The following is a 16,059-nucleotide window of genomic DNA, read 5'->3' on the forward strand; positions in this document are numbered from 1 at the left end:
AACATATTGACTCATCCTGCCACCAACAGTCCTAAAATTGTGCTTACCTAGACACAGTGCCATGCTGAATCTATGGAGCTGGCCTACCCAGCTCTTTTGTTTGTTTATTTTTTGCCTCAGTTTCCTCATCTTTTATTTTTTTTAATTTTTATTGGAGTATAGTTGATTTACAATATTGTACCCAGCTCTTTTATTTCTCCCTGACTCTGTCCCTCCCTGACCCCGACATTGTCTTCTCTGCTTTTGCCTTGAGAAGAGAAACCATCTTTGCCTCCATCATGGGATTCAACAAATCTGTTGTTCGTAAGGATAATCATCTCACACTCTGACCTTTACTCCCCCAACCTCTTCTACTTTGGCCAAATTTATCCCCACTCTAGTTCAGAAGCCCCTTTCACGGCCACTGTTGGAACTGTGTCACCATCTCCTCTCTCAAAGTCTTTCATACCAAGACACATCCCACTGACTGAAACTTCCAGTTCCCGCCTTTCGCCCACTCTCTTTCACAAATCTGCTTTACATCCTCTTCATAGATGACAGTTTCTCAACTCCTCCCTCTCCACCCAGCCCTTACCTCACTGTCACCCAGGTTAATGATGCACTTACCAGCGTCTCTGGTTCCATTGACCCCTTGACTTTCTTCTACACCCACATTGCCAAAGCCCAACTCTGAGTAAATCCAGTGATCGATTTTTCTCAAATGCTCTCTTCCCACACTGTGAGTAATGCTGGAAAAATTATATAAATGTACCGATTGACCCTAGAGATAGTTGCGATCTAGCATTAGCAGTGGTCCCATATCCTTAGTTAACCTTTTATTTCAAAGGTTCCAGACTTCAGGGTGCATTCGGACACCCAGCTTCAGAGGGTATGATTTGGTAGATCCGGGATGGAGCTCAGGAATCTCACACATATACCTGATACTCCAGATACCATGCACTATTTCATTCTCCACAGCAGTAATACACCTCTTCCATGCCCCTCCAGTTCCCTGTCCCGGTCCTCCTACTCAGCTGATGACCTTTTCTCCCACTGGGAGAACAAATGGGTTCATTAGCTATAATACTTTTGTACCTCTTCTCCTCAAAAAGTTGCCCTAATTTTATTTATATTGTCCTTCTTTCCCTTCCTTCTTTCTAAAGTTAGCCCTGATGCTGGTGTACTGTCCCAGCCCGTCTGAGACCTTGGCTGATTAACATTCTCCTCACTCTCTCGATCTCTTTCCCCCTTTGGCTTCTTTCCTGGGGCCTAAAAACAAGCTTAAGTCTTGACTATCCTGAAAAACGTTCCTTCAGAATTGTTTCACCTCAAATTCCACAGTCTTAGTCAATTTGGGCTACTATATCAAGACCCGTAAACTGGGTGGCTTAAGCAACAAGCTTTTATTTCTCACAGTTCTGGAGGCTGAAAGTCTGAGAGTAGGATACCAGTAAGGTTGGAAGAGGGTGAGAGCTCCTTTCCTGGGTATAGACAGCCACCTTCTTGCTGCATCTTCACATGGCTGAGAGTTCTAGTGTTTTCATCCTCTTTTAAGAGTACCAGTCCCACCATGGAGACTCTACCTCCATAACTTCATTCAAAACCAGTTTCCCCCAAAGTCCCCCCACTCCAAACACCACCGCATTTGGAAATTAGGGCCTCAGTGTATGAGGACACGAACATTCAATTCATAGCAACCATTTCATGTCTCATCTGCTTTTTTTTTTTCTAGTTGGGGTAAAAAAATAACCACTTTACCTTGAGCATAAAATCATACTAAACTGAAATAAAAAATCAAAAGTATTTAAATTAAAACAAAAATCTCTCATAATCCCAGCCCTCATAGATGACCACTGTTAACAGATTGAAATATATCCCTCCAGAATTTTTTTCAGTAGATCTATATAAATATTTTTTTCTAAAAGTGGGATTATATTATACATACTAGATTAATGTGTTTTCTCTTCAGAATTTCTGTCTTCTTTCTATGCCAATGTATAACTCATCTTTTTAATGACTGTAATATTCAATTGTACAAATGCGCCATAATTTAAACAACTTCCTTTCAATAGACAATTGGTTATTGCTATTTTCCCCCCATTAAATGAATATCCTAGTGTATATAATTATCTATCTATCTCTTAGCACAATGGCCTAGAAGTTGAATTACTGGTCAAAGAATATGCATATATTCTGGGTTTTAAAAGTACCTATTTCTCCGGGACTTCCCTGGCGGTCCGGTGGTTAAGACTCTTTGCTTCCACCACGGGGGGCACAGGTTTGATCGGATTCTGCATGCCGTGTGGTGCGGCCAAGGGGGGAAAAAGTACCTATTTCTCCCATTCTCTTTAATATTGGTTAATGTAAATTCTTTCTACTTCTTTTCCGACTATAGCAGTTAAAAAATTACATTGTTTTAGTAGGCATTTCTTTGGTTAACAGTGAGGTTGGGCATCTTTCATGTGTTAGCAATTTGTGTTTATTCTCTTATACATTTTAAATTTATGTGTGTTTATTCTTTTATACATTTTAAATTTATGTTCTCTACCCCTTTTTCATCCATTTCATTTTTTATTAATTTTTGTCACTCTTTATAAGAATATAAATCTTTTATCTCTTATATGTGACAAATCATTTTCCACTTAATCTTTTATCTTTAATTTATAATGATGATGTGTGCCTGCCATAGAGAAGTTTATATAATTTGTGTACTCAAGTCTATAAATATTTTTCTGTATGGTTACCAAATTTGGTATTTATGCTAAAAAGCCCTACTCTATCCCAAAATTACAAAAATATTAAACTTTGTTTTATGTTTTATTCCAATATTTTCATGATTTTACTTTTCACACTTAAGTTTTTAATTTTTTTAGAATATATGATGATATACAGTATAAGGTAGAATTCTAATATATTTCCAAAATATTTTGAAACACTATTTGGTTTGAAATTCCTTCTACGCTATACAAAAAAATTCCTGGAAGTAGAATTGTAATTTTTTTAACATCTTTATTGGAGTATAATTGCTTTACAATGGTGTGCTAGTTTCTGCTTTATAACAAAGTGAATCAGTTATACATATACATATGTTCCCATATCTCTTTCTCTTGCGTCTCCCTCCCTCCCATTCTCCCTATCCTACCCCTCTAGGTGGTCACAAAGCACCGAGCTGATCTCCCTGTGCTATGTGGCTGCTTCCCACTAGCTATCTGTTTTACGTGTGGTAGTGTATATATGTCCATGCCACTCTCTCACTTTGTCGCAGCTTACCCTTCCCCCCCACATATCCTCAAGTCCATTTTCTAGTAGCTCTGTGTCTTTATTCCCATCTTGCCCCTAGGTTCTTCATGACCTTTTTTTTTCCTTTCCTTTCTTTTACATTCCATATATATGTGTTAGTACACAGTATTTGTTTTTCTATTTCTGACTTCGCTCTGTGTGACAGACTCTAGGTCCATCCACCTCACTACAAATAACTCAATTTCGTTTCTTTTTACGGCTGAGTCATATTCCATTGTATGTATGTGCCACATCTTCTTTATCCATTCATCTGTCGATGGACACTTAGGTTGCTTCCATGTCCTGGCTATTGTAAATAAAGCTGCAATGAACATTTTGGTACATGACTCTTTTTAAATTATGGTTTCCTCAGGGTATATGCCCATTAATGGGATTGCTGGGTCATATGGTAGCTCTACTTTTAGTTTTTTAAGGAACCTCCATACTGCTCTCCTTAGTGGCTGTATCAATTTACATTCCCACCAACAGTGTAAGAGGGTCCCCTTTTCTCCAAACCCTCTCCAGCATTTATTGTTTGTAGATTTTTTGATGTTGGCCATTCTGACCTGTGTGAGATGGTATCTCATTGTACTTTTGATTTGCATTTCCCTAATGATTAATGATGTTGAGCATTCTTTCATGTGTTTGTTGGCAATCCGTATATCTTCTTTGGAGAAATGTCTATTTAGGTCTTCTGCCCATTTTTGGATTGGGTTGTGTTTTTTTGATGTTGAACTGCATGAGCTGCTTGTAGAGTTTGGAGATTAATCCTATGTCAGTTGTTTCATTTGCAAATATTTTTCTCCCATTCTGAGGGTTGTCTTTTCATCTTGTTTATGGTTTCCTTTGCTGTGCAAAAGCTTTGAAGTTTCATTAGGTCCCATTTGTTTATTTTTGTTTTTATTTCCATTTCTCTAGGACATGGGTCAAAAAGGATCTTGCTGTGATTTATGTCATAGAGTGTTCTGCCTATGTTTTCCTCTAATAGTTTTATAGTGCCTGGACTTACATTTAGGTCTTTAATCCTTTTTGAGTTTATTTTTGTGTATGGTGTTAGGGAGTGTTCTAATTTCATACTTTTACATGTACCTGTCCAGTTTTCCCAGCACCACTTACTGAAGAGGCTGTCTTTTCCCCACTGTATATTCCTGACTCCTTTATCAAAGCTAAGGTGACCATATGTGCGAGAGTTTATCTCTGGGTTTTCAATCCTGTTCCATTGACCTATATTTCTGTTTTTGTGCCAGTACCATACTGTCTTGATTACTGTAGCTTTGTAGTACAGTCTGAAGTAAGGGAGCCTGGTTCCTCCAGCTCTGTTTTTCTTTCTCAAGATTGCTTTGGCTGTTCGGGGTCTTTTGTGTTTCCATACAAATTGTGAAATTTTTTGTTCTAGTTCTGTGAAAAATGCCAGTGGTAGTTTGACAGGGATTGCATTGAATGTGTAGATTGCTTTGGGTAGTAGAGTTATTTTCACAATGTTGATTCTTCCAATCCAGGAACACGGTATATCTCTCCAACTATTTGTATCATCTTTAATTTATTTCATCAGTGTCTTATAATTTTCTGCATACAGGCATTTTGTCTCCTTAGGTAGGTTTATTCCTAGATATCTTATTCTTTTTGTTGCAGTGGTAAATGGGAGTGTTTTCTTAATTTCTCTTTCAGATTTTTCATCATTAGTGTATAGGAATACACGAGATTTCTGTGCATTAATTTTGTATCCTGCTACTTTACCAGATTCATTGATTAGCTCTAGTAGTTTTCTGGTAGCATCTTTAGGATTCTCTATGTATAGCATCATGTCATCTGCAAAGAGTGACAGCTTTACTTCTTCTTTTCCGGTTTGGATTCCTTGTATTTCTTTTTCTTCTTTGATTGCTGTGGCTAAAACTTCCAGAAGTATGTTGAATAATAGTGGTGAGAGTGGGCAACCTTGTCTTGTTCCTGGTCTTAGTGTAAATGGTTTCAGTTTTTCACCACTGAGGAGGATGTGGGCTGTGGGTTTGTCATATATGGCCTTTATTATGTTAAGTTCCCTCTATTCCTACTTTCTGGAGGGTTTTTATCATACATGGTGTTGAATTTTGTTGAAAGCTGTCTCTGCGTCTATTGAGATGATCATATGGTTTTTCTCCTTCAATTTGTTAATATGGTATATCACATTGATTGATTTGCATATATTGAAGAATCCTTGCATTCCTGGGATAAACCCCACTTGATCATGGTATATGATCCTTTTAACGTGCTGTTGGATTCTGTTTGCTAGTATTTTGTTGAGGATTTTTGCATCTGTGTTCATCAGTGATATTGGCCTGTAGTTTTCTTTCTTTGTGACATCTTTGTCTGATTTTGGTATCAGGGTGATGGTGGCCTCGTAGAATGAGTTTGGGAGTGTTCCTCCCTCTGCTATATTTTGGAAGAGTTTGAGAAGGATAGGTGTTAGCTCTTCTCTAAATGTTTGATAGAATTCGCCTGTGAAGCCATCTGGTTCTGGGCTTTTGTTTGCTGGAAGTTATTTAATCACAGTTTCAATTTCAGTGCTTGTGATTGGTCTGTCCATATTTTCTATTTCTTCCTGCTTCAGTCTTGGCAGGTTGTGCATTTCTAAGAATTTGTCCATTTATCCAGGTTTTCCCTTTTATTTGGCATAGAGTTGCTTGTAGTAATCTCTCATGATCCTTTGTATTTCTGCAGTGTCAGTTGTTACCTCTCCTTTTTCAACTCTAATTCTTTTGATTTGAGTCTTCTCCCTTTTTTTCTTGATGAGTCTGGCTAATGGTTTATCAATTTTGTTTATCTTCTCAAAGAACCAGCTTTTAGTTTTATTGATCTTTGCTATCATTTCCTTCATTTTGTTTTCATTTATTTCTCATCTGCTCTTTATGATTTCTTTCCTTCTGCTAACTTTGGGGCTTTTTTGTTCTTCTTTCTCTAATTGCTTTAGGTGTAAGGTTAGGTTGTGTATTTGAGATGTTTCTTGTTTCTTAAGGTAGGATTGGACTGCTATAAACTTCCCTCTTAGAACTGCTTTTGCTGCATCCCATAGGTTTTGGGTCGTTGTGTTTTCATTGTCATTTGTTTCTGGGTATTTTTTGATTTCCTCCTTGATTTCTTCAGTGATCTCTTGGTTATTAAGTAGTGTATTGTTTAACCTCCACGTGTTTGTATTTTTTACAGATTTTTTTCCTGTAATTGATATCTCGTCTCATAGCGTTGTGGTCAGAAAAGATACTTGATACGATTTCAATTTTCTTAAATTTACCAAGGCTTGATTTGTGACCCAAGATATAATCTCTCCTGGAGAATGTTCCATGAACACTTGAGAGGCATGTGTATTTCATTGTTTTTGGATGGAATGTCCTATAAGTATCAATTAAGTCCATCTTGTTTAATGTATCATTTAAAGCCTGTGTTTCCTTATTTATTTTCACTTTGGATGATCTGCCCATTAGTGAAAGTGGGGTGTTAAAGTCCCCTACTATGATTGTGTTACTGTCGATTTCCCCTTTTATGGCTGTTAGTACTTGCCTTATGTAGTGAGGTGCTCCTATTTTGGGTGCATAAATATTTACAATTTTTATATCTTCTTCTTGGATTGATCCCTGGATCATTATGTAGTGTCCTTCTTCGTCTCTTGTAATAATCTTTATTTTAAAGTCTGTTTTGTCTGATATGAGAATTGCTACTCCAGCTTTCTTTTGATTTCCATTTGCGTGGAATATCTTTTTCCATCCCTTACTTTCAGTGTGTATGTGTCTCTAGGTCTGAAGTGGGTCTCTTGTAGACAGCATATATATGGGTCTTGTTTTTGTATCCATTCAGCCAATCTGTGTCTTTTTGGGGAGCATTTAATCCATTTACATTTAAGGTAATTATCGATATGTATGTTCCTATTCCCATTTTCTTAATTGTTTTGGGTTCGTTATTGTAGGTCTTTTCCTTCTCTTCTGTTTCTTGCCTAGAGAAGTTCCTTTAGCATTTGTTGTAAAGTTGGTTTGATAGTGCTGAATTCTCTTAGCCTTTCCTTGTCTGTAAAGGTTTTTATTTCTCCATCAAATCTGAATGAGATCCTTGCTGGATAGAGTAATCTTGGTTGTAGGTTTTTCTCCTTCATCAATTTAAATATGTCCTGCCAGTCCCTTCTGGCTTGCAGTTTCTGCTGAAAGATCAGCTGTTAACCTTATGGTAAACAGCTGCTTTTAATATGTTTTAATATGTTTTCTTTGTATTTAATTTTTGGTAGTTTGATTAATATATGTCTTGGCATGTTTTCCTTGGATTTATCCTGGAAAAATGGGACTTTATTTATGGGACTCTCTGTGCTTCCTGGACTTGATTAAATATTTCCTTTCCCATATTAGGGAAGTTTTCAACTATAATTTCTTCAAATATTTTCTCAGTCCCTTTCTTTTTGTCTTCTTCTTCTGGGGCCCCTATAATTTGAATGTTGGTGTGTTTAATGTTGTCCCAGAGGTCTTTGAGACTGTCCTCAATTCTTTTCATTCTTTTTTCTTTATTCTGCTCTGCAGTAGTAATTTCCACTATTTTATCTTCCGGGTCACTTATCCGTTCTTCTACCTCAGTTATTCTGCTATTGATCCCTTGTAGAGAATTTTCAATTTCATTTATTGTTTTGTTCATCACTGTTTGTGTGCTCTTTAGTTCTTCTAGGTCCTTGTTAAATGTTTCTTGTATTTTCTCCATTCTGTTTCCAAGATTTTGGATCAACTTTACTATCATTATTCTGAATTGTTTTTCAGGTAGACTGCCTATTTCCTCTTCATTTGTTAGGTCTGGTGGGGTTTGCCTTGCTCCTTAATCTGCTTTGTGTTTTCTGTCTTCTCATTTTGCTTAACTTGCTGTGTTTGGGGTCTCCTTTTCTCAGTCTGCAGGTTCGTAGTTCCCATTGTTTTTGGTGTCTGTCCCCAGTGGCTAAGGTTGGTTCAGTGGGTTGTGTAGGCTTCCTGATGGAGGGGACTAGTGCCTTTGTTCTGGTGGATGAGGCTGGATCTTGTCTTTCTGGTGTGCAGCTCCATGTCTGGTGGTGTGTTTTGGAGTGTCTGTGGCCTTATTATGATTTTAGGCAGCCTCTCTGCTAATGGGTGGGGTTGTGTTCCTCTCTTGCTAGTTGTTTCACATAGGGTGTCCAGCACTATAGCTTGCTGGTCGTTGAGTGAAGCTGGGTCTTGGCGTTGAGATGGAGATCTCTGGGAGATTTTCGCCGTTTGATATTACGTGGAGCTGGGAGGTCTCTTGTGGACCAGTGTCCTGAATTTGGCTCTGCCACCTCAGAGACACAGCCCTGATGCCTGGCTGGAGCACCAAGCGCCTTTCATCCACATGGCTCAGAATAAAAGGGAGAAAAGAAAGAAAGAAAGAAAGAGAGAGAGAGGAGAGAGAGAGAGCGCGCGCGAGAGAGAGAGAGAGAGGAGAGGGAGAGAGAGAGAGAGGAGAGAGAGAGGAAGAAAGAAAGAAGATAAAGTTATTAAAATAAAAACTGATTATTAAGAAAAAAAATTTTTTAAGTAAAAAAAAAAAAACAGAACTCTAGAACAAATGGTAAAAGCAAAGCTATACAGACAAAATCACACACAGAAGTATACATGTACACCCTCACACAAAGAGAAAAAGGGAAAAAAATATATATATATCTTTGCTCCCAAAGTCCACCGCCTCAATTTGGGATGATTTGTTGTCTATTCAGGTATTCCACAGATGCAGGGTACATCAAGTTGATTGTGGAGATTTAATCCACTGCTCCTGAGGCTGCTGGGAGAAATTTCCCTTTCTCTTCTTTGTTCACACAGCTCCTGGGGTTCCGCATTGGATTTGTTGCTGCGCCTCTGCATGTAGGTCACCTCAGGGCGTCTCTTCTTTGCTCAGACAGGACGTGGTGAAAGGAGCAGCTGATTTGGGGGCTCTGGCTCATTCAGGCCGGGGGCAGAGAGGGGTACGGAGTGTGGGGCGAGCCTGCGGTGGCAGAGGCCGGCAGGACATTGCAACAGCCTGAGGCGTGCCGTGCGTTCTCCCGGGGAAGTTGTCTCTGGATCGTGGGACCCTGGCAGTAGCAGGCTGCACAGGCTTCCGGGAGGGGAGGTGTGGATAGTGACCTGTGGTTGCACACAGGCTTCTTGGCAGCTGCAGCAGCAGCCTTAGCGTCCCATGCCCGTCTCTGGGGTCCGCGCTGATAACCGCGGCTCACGCCCGTATCTGGAGCTCCTTTAAGCAGCGCTATTAATCTCTCCTCGCGCACCAGGAAACAAAGAGGCAAGAAAAAGTCTCTTGCCTCTCAGGCAGCTCCAGACTTTTTCCCGGACTCCCTCCTGGCTGGCTATGGCGCACTGGCCCCTTCAGGCTGTGTTCACGCCGCCAGTCCTCTCCCTGGGATCTGACCAAAGCCCAAGCCTCAGCTCCCAGCCCCCGCCCACCCACCCTGGCGGGTGAGCAGAGAAGCCCCTCGGCCTGGTGAGTGCTGGTCAGCACTGAGCCTCTGTGCGGGAGTCTCTCCGCTTTGACCCCCGCACCCCTGTTGCTGCGCTCTCCTCCGCGGCTCCGAAGCTTCCCCCCCTCTGCAACCCGCCGTCTCCGCCCACGAAGGGGCTTCCTAGTGTGTGGAAACCTTTCCTTCTTCACAGTTCCCTCCGACTGGTGCAGGTCCCATCCCTATTCTTTTGTCTTTGTTTTTTCTTTTTTCTTTTGCCCTACCCAGGTACGTGGGGAGTTTCTTGCCTTTTGGGAGGTCTGACGTCTTCTGCCAGCGTTCAGTAGGTGTTCTGTAGGAACTGTTCCACATGTAGATGTATTTGTGATGTATTTGTGGAGAGGAAGGTGATCTCTGCGTCTCACTCTTCCGCCATCTTGGAGCTCCTCCTCTGTAATTTTAATTACTCTAGTCTTGCTATACTTTTTGATGTGTTTTTGGTAGTGTAGGACCCTCCTAATTACTGTTTTCAAATATTTATTATGTAGGTGAACTTTAAAATCATTTTTAAACTTTCATATTCTCCCAACTCTAATTAATGAAAAAGCATTAACTTTATGGATAAACTTATAATATTGAATTTTCCCTTCAAAAATATAATTCTCATCTCTCCATTTATTCAAGCCTTTTTTATGTTTTCAAGTAAGGTTACATTGTTTTCTCCACTGGGTCTTGCAAATTCTTAAATTTATTTCTAGGCATTTGATATTTAGTTGTCTTTATTTTTGTAGTTAGGATGAGATCCCTGTTTTAATTCTGTTTTCTGACTGACCATTAATTATAAGGAAATTTCTGCATGTGTATCTTTTATCTGCCCATCCTAATGAACTTTCTTATAGTTTTAAATAGGTTTCTAGTTGACATTGTAGTGAACAGCATTAGTTGCCTGCTTGGAATCTCTTAAGCCCGCTTTCTAATAGGACCAGATTTTTATTTGGATATCCACCTTTTTTTCTAGGCAACTATAGGCTTTGGGTGGAACACTGAGTAAGGGTAAATACAGGTTTAGGGTTTAAGGGTAAAAACAGATTAGTCTAAGCTATGAGAACCATTTTTCCACCCTTGAAACAATGCCTGGTTCAGAAATAACAATGTGGTTTAATTTGGGCCAATGAAATTTGACAAGAAACTTTCTGAGACTTTAGAAAGGAATTCCTCAACTCTCTGAAAGCTATAAGAACCGAATTCTCTGTCATCCCCTGGACGTGAACAAGGAAGCTTATAGCCCCAACTACTGTAGACACCCATCCTATAACTTTAAGGGAAACTAGCCTTTCAATTAAGCTGACACAGGGACCAGGACCTGAAGGCAGAATGCAGCTGAGTCCTTGATGATATCACTGAATTACTGGATCAATCAACCCTGAGGCCTATGCCATTTCTGGGCTTTCAGTTATGTAAACCAATAATGTTTAATATTTTCAAAACCAGTTTGAACAGGATTTCTGTTAATTTCAATGTTGAAGAGCCCTAACTTGTTTGGTATCTTAAATTTTTAAGATAGAATATAATATGAACTATAAATAATCATCATTTACTCTCTTTTTTTCTTCTTAATCCTTATATTTATTTCTTTTTCTTCCCTTATTATGTGGGCGGAAATCATTACAAAAATACTGAATCATAATAATAAAAACAGGCATTCTTGTATTGTTCCTTAATTTACTGACAGTGTATTTAGTGGGCCATTCATTAAGTTTCATGTTTCCTGTTTCTCATGATAAGACTTTTTAAAAAAAATTTAAGCAATGTGATTTTAAAAGCAAGAATGAGTTTGAATTTTATCAAATGTCTTTTGAATATTTAATGAGGATATTGCATTTCAAAAAATTCTTCTGTTTCTTGTTATGTTATTACTTGATTATACTATATTTTAAAAGTTCTACTGTTGAGCTAGCCTTGTGTTCCTGAAACGACCCCTATTTAGTCATGATACACATATTCATATACTGCTAGATTTAATTTCCCAGTATTTAGTTTTTGATTTCTTTTTGGCTTGGAAATTATAAGTAGGTGATTTGTGTTTTATTTGTCAGACTTTGATATCAAACTAATACTATACATGAACAAAAGAACTGGAAAGATTTCCATATTTCTCTAGCCTATGGAACAATTTAAATAACCCAAGAATGATCTGTTCCTTTAAAATAATGTGTTCTATTTATATACAGATATGAGCCAACCTCCTCTTTGGTTAGCAGATCTTGGAGAAGGTTTTAATGTCTATTATAGTTATTGTTGTTTATATGTCTTAAGTGATTTTTGATCAGTTATGCTTTTCTAGAAATTCTTTTTTTTTTTTTTTTTTATGAAGATTGTGTCTACATAAGCACAAGTTGTAACATTTCACAACTTCTAAAAGGAATGTCAACAGTTACAACGATCATGCATACCATGGTCGATAATCACATTTTAGAAGCATTTTCAACCATTTCTAAAGAAATGCTTATAACATTGTTATATATAGAACTACTTTCAATAAACTGCAAAACATTGATCGACTTTTCCAGTATGAGCTACAGTGTCAACACAAAAGGGAGGCATAAATGTTTAATTTATGAAATCAGAATGGAATATTTACTGTAAAGAAAAATTAAAAAGCTTTCAAATAAAGGCCATTATTGAACCAACGTGAAGAGCACAACTTGAACTTTTGAGTTCATTCATCTTTTAAAGCTGTCCTCTGAATAACTTCAGTTCTAAGCATTGAATTCAGTACTGTGAATATTCCTTGGATTGCAGTTTGGCAGTGATGCGGTCCGCCTGTCTCTTTGCTTCACACTGTGGGAAATTGCTCATGTCATAATATTGAGGGGCAGTTTTCACCAACCATTCGGGCTTGATATCTGTACACGTCCAGATGTAATTCTTCGTTGTAAGAACAAACTCATTATAAAGCACCCATTCAAGCTTGTGGTCAAGAACAGTAGAGGGATGCAACTGAACCACCTGGTTATCTTTCACAGTTAAGTAATGCCCTGTTCGTTCTAAATGTGCCACCTGCATAAAATACCCAGTAACCAAAGATTTTCTTATATTAATATAATAGTCCCTGCTTGTAAAGTCAGTACTTCGACGAGGCAAATTAAATCTGTCCATAATTCTTGATAACTGCTGGCGTACATTGTCTCCTGACATCAGGGACCTGTAGTTAATGAAGTTGTCATAACACCACTGAACCGATTCATGATTTTGTTTAAAAGCGTGGTAGACATTCAGCAGTGTCAGATGATCTCCATCTATGTGGGCAAATCTCATCTTGGCCTCATCTGCGGCTTTCTTGGCCTCCGTGGGGCGAACAAAACACTGTGGGACTGACAACATAGCAGTAATAGATAGGACCTCATTAGAACAGTTGTGGTCACACTTGCAATAACCATTTTAGCGAGCTGTGGATCTAGAGGAAACTCAGCCATCATGGATCCCAATTCAGTCAGATCTCCATCATCATTTAAAGCAGCCAGATAATTCAAAACTTCTAGGGCTCTCATCAGAGTTTCAGGAGCTGGTGGATCCATAAAATCAAAATGCACCAAATCATCAATACCAAGTTTCTTCAGTTGTAACACAACTGATCCTAAATTAGAACGCAAAATCTCAGGATAGGTGTTATCCTGCATTTCTGTTTTGTAAGCTTTCTCTGTATAAAGTCTGAAGCACTTCCCAGGTCTGGTTCGTCCAGCTCGACCAGCCCTTTGCTGAGCTGAAGCTTTACTAATGGCTGTCACTAAAAGGGACTCGACTCTGATTCGAGGATTATATACCTTTTGTTTCGCAAGTCCAGGATCAATCACAAATACCACACCATCTATTGTCAAAGATGTCTCTGCAATGTTAGTTGACACAACAACCTTTCTTCCAATTGCTCCGTTCTGCTTTTTTGGAGGCGGGGGCTCAAAAATGCGTTGCTGCTACTGAGGTGGGAGTGTAGAGTACAGTGGAATGATTTTAATGTCACCAACTTCAGGGCCCAAATCATCAACCTCACGCTTTATTCTCTTACAGGCTTCGTCAGTTTCCTCTTGACCAGTTAAGAAAAGTAGAAGATCTCCTTCCTCTTCTTCACACATATGAATCTGGATCACGGTTCGAATTGCTGCTTCAAGATAATCTCTCTCTGGTTCGGGAGTATAAAAGATCTCAACAGGATGTGTACACCCAGGAATAGTTAAGAGAGGACAGTTATCAAAGTAAATCTGGAATTTTCCTGCATCTAGAGCAGCGCTCATAACTATAACCTTTAAATCTGATCTCTGTCTAACAACCTCCTTCAGAACACCCATGAGAATATCTCTAGCCAATGTCCTTTCACGAGCCTCATCAAGAATTATTACACCATAACGCTCCAAGAGAGGATCATTCATAGCTTCACGAAGTAACATCCCATCAGTCATATACTTAAGAATGGTTTTTGCACTACTGCAGTCTTCAAATCGAATGGAGTAACCAACTTCCTGGCCCAACATCACATCCATTTCATCAGCAACTCTCTGGGCCACACTCATTGCAGCCACTCTCCTGGGTTGGGTACAGGCAACTCCTCTTTTGGGTCCTGGTAATGATCGCATGTACTCCACACACCACTGTGGAATCTGTGTTGTTTTACCAGCAGTCTCACCAACAAGTACCAAGGATTGATGTCTAACCAGAATATCTGTAAACCTATCCTTGTATTCCCAAACAGGGAGTTGAAGCCATTTCTTCAGAATATCATAGTATCGAGGCGTATGGGGTAAGTTGGTAAACGGATTAATGCACTGTGGAAGTGATGTGTGTCCTGCATGTCCGGTGTGTGTAGAATGAGCAGAATGTGTTGAATGTGCTGAATGTGCTGAGTGGGTTGAGTGAGCTGAATGGGAAGCTTTTAAAGGTGATAATCCAGCACTGATAAGCATAGCATTCGTGGAAGCTCGCAATTCTTTCTCCTTTTCTTTCTCCCTCTCCCACTCTCTATCTCCTCTATCTCGTTCTCGTTCTCGATCTTTAGACCGATCTTCACGGTCACGGTCACGATCTCGATCCTTCCCATCGGTCCCCGCACGCTTCTTGCCAGAGGGGTAATCCTCCCCCAGGTCCAACCGGTGTCGCTTAGACATCTTCGGACTCTGTGAGCGGGCGGTTACGAAGGAAGAAAAAAAGAGAACCTAGTGGCTCTATCGGTGCAGTTGAAGGCAGCTACAAAACTCTGGAGGACCCCCACCCCTCCCGATACAACAGCCTACCTAGAAATTCTTTTATTTGATGTAGATTTTTTAAATTAGTAATACTGATGTAGCATACAATTTTAAAGCATCCTTTTTCATTTCAAAAATTATTTACTTATATTTTCCTCTCTTTTTTCCTTGGTCTCAGTTGCTAGAGGTGTATCTGTTTTCATAGTTATTTTTGAAGAACGATGCCTTGATTTTTGTCAGTTAGTTTTGTTTTATTTAAAATCAACTAGTTTCTTATTTTTCTTAATATATTTCCCCTGATTTAGTTTAATTTCTTTCATTGTTCTTATTTATTTCTTTAAGTTTACTGATTTTAATTTATATTCTTCCTTGTAGAAGTAATTCAGGTTTTGAGTTTTCCTCTGAGAACTGCTTTGGTTGTATAAATATATTTTGGTATATTGTGTTTAATTGTTGTTAATTCTTAGAAAAATCTGTCATTTCTGTTTGAGTTCCCTTAGGCCAAATAGTTATTTGTCAGTGTGATTTTTTATATAGTATCCAAGGAAGTTTCATTAGTAGTATCTAACTTTATTGTAGAATATTCAGAGAATGTGTGCTAAGATTTCAAATTTGGGGGTTGTATTGTAAATGTCTTTGTGGCCTAATATACAATCAAAGTTTTTAACAGTCTGCAAGCTTTTGAAGAATATCTTTGCATTGCACAAAGTTATATATTTATATAATCAAGATGAATGCTTATTTAAATTTGTTACTTTATTATACTTATTATATTAGTTTTCTATTATTGCATAACAAATTACCACAAACCTAGCATCTTGATACAATACAAATTTATTATCTTACAGATTGTATGGGCCAAGATGGCATTGACGGTTCCTCTGCTCAAACCTCACAAGGCTAAAATCAAGCTGTTGGCCAGCCATCAGCCAGTGTCCTTACCTGGAGGCTCGACTATAGAAAGCCATTCTAAGTACCTCAGGTTTTTGGTGGAATTCTTTTCCTTTTGGTTGAAAGAATGTTTCCATTGTGTTACTAGTTGTTGGTTGGGAGCTGCTTTCAGACCCTAGGGTTGCTTTCAGGTCCTTGCCATATAACCCCCTCCATAAGCCCTCTCTGACTTCCAAATTTCTTAGTTTGGGA

General features: G+C 38.8%; 1 pseudogene; it reads right to left on the minus strand.

Annotated features, from left to right (window-relative positions):
- Positions 1-12,454: 12,454 nt before the first annotated feature.
- Positions 12,455-14,838, minus strand: LOC103072859 (putative pre-mRNA-splicing factor ATP-dependent RNA helicase DHX15 pseudogene; annotated as a pseudogene).
- Between the last annotated feature and the right edge of the window lie 1,221 nt (positions 14,839-16,059).

Source organism: Lipotes vexillifer, unplaced genomic scaffold (assembly GCF_000442215.2).
Source record: "Lipotes vexillifer unplaced genomic scaffold, Lipotes_vexillifer_v1.1 scaffold102, whole genome shotgun sequence".
Lineage (NCBI taxonomy): Eukaryota > Metazoa > Chordata > Mammalia > Artiodactyla > Lipotidae > Lipotes > Lipotes vexillifer.